General features: G+C 54.8%; 1 pseudogene; it reads left to right on the top strand.

The window, feature by feature from the left end:
- Positions 1-638: 638 nt before the first annotated feature.
- On the top strand, positions 639-1032 carry LOC140425877 (histone H2B-like; annotated as a pseudogene).
- The last annotated feature ends 3847 nt before the right edge of the window (positions 1033-4879 follow it).

Below are 4879 nucleotides of genomic sequence, written 5' to 3'. Positions count from 1 at the left end.
GACTTCTTGCCAGAGGGAGACTGGGAGGTTCCTGGACCGCAGGGCCAGCAGGACGGTCTATCAGGGCGGAGCTATTATGCACTCTGGCCAATAGCAAGCATACAGGTTCTACCAATGGTACTTCAGCCTCTCAAGTACCGTAATACCTATAATGCCACATCCTTCAAGGCCAACTCCTGATGGCTGACCCCCAAGGATCTGGCAGCATTGCCACGAGAATGAATGATCTTGTGCGGGTGGTCAAGGTCAATGAGCCCATCTTCATATGACATTCCCACCCGCCACTCTGCCAACCTTCCACCCTACCTAATACATCACACCCCCATCGCTCACCCAGGTGCAGTCTCTGGTACTCAGGACGCCTGCCTGACATCCAGATACCATCACCTCACCTTCACAACGATGCCAGTCTCACAACCAGACTCTGCAGCTTCTACATACCTCCAGCACGTCCGCTGCAGCAGGCACATCATCCGAACAGTGTGCTGTACATTCACTGACACTCTCCCCTCTCTCTTGCGGGACGAGGTGGCACATAATAGAAGGGTGGAGAGCAGAACTGGTGGGAGGGGCAAAGATGGCTGCATCCTCTGAGCCGTAAGAAGGAGGGTTCTTCAGACCCTGAGTCCTTGAACGCGATGATGCCTGAGAAAAAGAAGCAGCAAATCGCCAAGAAGGGCAGCATGAAAGCGCAGAAGCCGATAGCGAAGGACGACAAGAAGAGGAGGAAATCGAGGAAGGAGAGTTACTCCATCGACATCTACAAAGTGACAAAGCAGGTTCATCCCGACACCAGCATCTCCTCCAAGGCCACGAGCACCATGAACTCGTTCGCCGATGACATCTTTGAGCGCATCGCGGGTGAGACTTCCCGCCTGGCCCATTGCAACAAGCGCAGCACCATCAGCTCCCGGGAGACCCAGACCACCTTGCGCCTGCTGCTGCCCGGGGAACTGGCCAAGCACGCCCTGTCGCAGGGGTTCAAAGGCGGTTACCACGTACACCAGCTCCAAACAAAACTACATCACATAGTGAAAAACACACATCCTGAGACCCGCCACAGAGCCAGTGGTGTCCTGCTCACTGAGAGAATTGAGGATAATGACTTGCATCAAATGTATCTCAAGACCAAAGGAGCAGAACAGGACTTCCCACGGAGGATCTCCTGCAGAGCTTTTTTTCCCCAAAATGATGGATTTGTCTTTAACTATAAACTGAGAAAGATATTAGCCGTCGTGGAGCTCAGGAAGTGGTCATGCACCATCCCCCTCCCCTTCCAATATCCCCCTCGGCCCACATTTTTGAAAACAGTTAGAATCCATATTTGATGCTGTACAGAATCCACATGGTTGATAAGCTTGGCATTTGGTCGTATTCTCCAGAAATAGCACAACAGTGCATTTATTATGACTGAAGTAGTCCTGAATGTACCTTAAGAAGAGCTTCAGTTCACTTCCAAACAGATGTGTCTGTGGAGGAACAGCAAGTCTTCAAATCCTCTGATTACCATCAGAGCCGGGATTCTGACGGGATGTCAGGGTGGGTGATATGCAACCCCTCTCGGACAGAATTCTAACGGCTGGTGGCTCCTCTCAACGTTTCACTTCAACTGGTTTCCCACAAAAATAATCAGCAGCAAAATAAATCACAATGTTTTTGGTGTTTGGTACAGTCAGTTATCTTTTTTATTTTATTAAGTCATTTTCAGCATCTATTTGACCTGGTCCTAATCTCCCAAAGCAAATAAAACAATGTTGTGTGATTTATTCCATTTTAAATGTTGAATCTATGCTGCCAAGTGACTCTAACTTCTTTAGTACACGCAAATATACGAGTTGGAGTTAGTAGGCCACTCGGCCCCTCGAGCCTGCTCCACCATTCAGTAAGGTCGTGGCTGACTTGATTGTAACCTCAACTCCACATTCCCGCCTATCCCGATAACCTTTCAACCCTTCGTTAATCAAGAATCTATCTAGCCCTGGAACGTAAGGGGACTGGGGGACTGAACGGGCCGGCCAAATGGGCCCGGGTGTTCGCGCACCTGAAGGGGCTGAAGGCGAATGTGGCCATGCTTCAGGAGACGCACCTGAGGATGGCGGATCAGGTAAGGTTGAGAAAGGGGTGGGTAGGCCAGGTGTTTCACTTGGGGTTGGATGCAAAAAATCGGGGGGGTGGCGATCTTGGTGGGGAAGAGAGTGTCGTTCGAGGCGTCGAGCATCGTGGCAGACAATGGCGGTAGGTATGTGATGGTAAGTGGCAAGCTGCAGGGGGAGCGGGTGTTATTGGTCAATGTATACGCCCCAAATTGGGACGATGCGGGCGTTCATGCAGCGTATGTTGGGCTGGATTCCGGACCTGGAGACAGGGGGCCTGATAATGGGGGGGATTTCAATACAGTGCTGGACCCGGCACTAGATCGCTCCAGGTCTAAGACGGGTAGTAGGCCGGCGGCAGCCAAGGTGCTGAGGGGGTTCATGGACCAGATGGGAGGGGTGGACCCATGGAGGTTTGCGAGGCCAGGGGCCAGTGAATTCTCATTTTTCTCCCATGTCCACAAGGCCTACTCCCGGATTGACTTCTTTGTTATGAGCAGGGCGCTGATTCCGAGAGTGGAAGATACTGAGTACTCGGCGATAGCCATTTCCGATCACGCTCTGCATTGGGTAGACCTCGAGCTGGGGGAGGAGAGGGCCCAGCGCCCCCTGTGGCGCTTAGAGGTGGGGTTGCTGGCGGACGAGGAGGTGAGCGGGCGGGTCTGAGGGTGCATAGAGGCTAATGACAATGGGGAGGTCCAAGAGAGGGTGGTCTGGGAGGCGCTGAAGGTGGTGGTCAGGGGAGAGCTGGTCTCCATTAGGGCCCATAAGGAGAGGAGGGAGAAGAGAGAGAGGGAGAGGCTGGTGGGGGAGATGGTGAGGGTGGACAGGAGGTACGCGGAGGTCCCGGAGGATGGATTGCTTGGGCAGCGACGCAGCCTCCAGGCCGAATTCAACCTGTTGACCAGCAGGAAGGCAGAGGCGCAGTGGAGGAAGGTGCAGGGGGCGGTATATGAATAAGGAGAAAAGGCGAGCCGGATGCTGGTGCACCAGCTTCGGAAGAGAGAGGCAGCTAGGGCGATCGGGGGAGTTAAGGATGGGGGAGGGAGCATGGTGCGAAGTGGGGTGGGTATCAATGGGGTCTTCAGGGTCTTCTACGAGGAACTGTATCTGTCCGAGCCCGCACTGGAGGAGAGAGGGATGGATCGTTTTCTGGACCGGTTGAGATTCCCGAGGGTGGAGGAGGAGCAGGTGATGGGGCTGGGGGCGTTGGTGGGGTTGGAGGAGTTGGTCAAGGGGATAGGAAGCATGCAGGCTGGGAAGACACCGGGGCCAGATGGGTTCCCGGTCAAATTTTATAAGACGTATACGGACCTGCTGGGCCCTCTGTTGGTAAGGACCTTTAACGAGGCACGGGAAGGAGGTGATTTGCCCCCGACGATGTCTCGGGCGCTGGTCTCCTTGATCCTGAAGCTGGACAAGGTTCCCCTGCAATGTGGGTCATACAGGCCGATCTCACTCCTAAATGTAGATGCAAAGTTGTTGGCGAAGATTTTAGCCATGAGGATCGAGGACTGTGTGCCGCAGGTCATTCACAAGGATCAGACGGGGTTTGTGAAAGGGAGTTAGCTGAATACGAATGTACGGAGGCTCTTGAATGTTATAATGATGCCGGCGGTGGAAGGGGAGGCGGAGATAGTGGCGGCGATGGATGCGGAGAAGGCCTTTGATAGGGTAGAGTGGGGGTACCTGTGGGAGGTGCTGAAAAGGTTTGGGTTTGGGGAGGGGTTTGTCAGGTGGGTTAAGTTGCTGTATGAGGCCCTGGTGGCGAGTGTGGCCATGAACAGAAGGAGGTCAGAGTATTTTTGGTTACGCCGGGGAACGAGGCAGAGGTGTCCTCTGTCCCCCCTGCTCTTCACACTGGCGATTGAGCCCGTGGCCATGGCATTGAGGGAGTCGAGGAATTGGAGGGGGCGATGCGGGGTGGGGAGGAACATCGGGTGTCGCTCTATGCGGACGACCTGCTGCTATATGTGGGGGACCCGGTGGGAGGAATGCCGGAAGTGATGAGGATTCTCAGGGAGTTTGGTGATTTCTCCGGGTATAAGCTCAATATGGGGAAGAGCGAGTTGTTCATTGTTCACCCAGGGGACCAGGAGAGGGGGATTGGTGAGCTCCCACTAAAAAGGGCGGAGAGGAGTTTCAGGTACCTGGGGGTCCAGGGAGCTAGGAGTTGGGGGGCCCTGCATAAGTTTAACTTTACAAGGCTGGTGGAGCAAATGGAGGAGGAGTTTAAGAGGTGGGACGCGTTGCCGCTGTCCCTGCCAGGTAGGGTGCAGTCAGTTAAAATGACGGTGCTCCTGAGACTTTTGTTCCTGTTCCAGTGCCTTCCCATCCTGATCCCTAAGGCCTTCTTCAGGCGGGTTAATAGAAGCATTATGGGATTTGTGTGAGCGCAGAAGACCCCGAGGGTGAGAAGGGTGTTCCTGGAGTGGTGCAGGGATAGGGGGGGGTTGGCGCTGCCTAACCTCTGTGGGTCGTCAACGTGGCGATGGTGCGTAAGTAGGTGATGGAGGGGGAGGGGCGGCATGGAAGAAGCTGGAGATGGCGTCCTGAGCCTGGAGGCGCTGGTGACGGCACCGCTGCCGCTTCCTCCAACGAGGTATACCACGAGCCCGGTGGTGATGACTACCCTCAAAATTTGGGGGCAAAGGAGACGTCACAGGGGGGAGGTGGGGGCCTCAGTGTGGTCCCCGATACGGGGGAACCACCGGTTTGTCCCGGGGAGGATGGACGGAGGGTTTCTGAGCTGGCACAGGGTAGGTATTAGAAGGATGGAGGGCCTG

Source organism: Scyliorhinus torazame, chromosome 6 (assembly GCF_047496885.1).
Source record: "Scyliorhinus torazame isolate Kashiwa2021f chromosome 6, sScyTor2.1, whole genome shotgun sequence".
Taxonomy (NCBI): Eukaryota; Metazoa; Chordata; class Chondrichthyes; order Carcharhiniformes; family Scyliorhinidae; genus Scyliorhinus; species Scyliorhinus torazame.
Note: the sequence above shows the minus strand (reverse complement) of the source record. Positions and strands in the feature narration are given on the sequence as shown.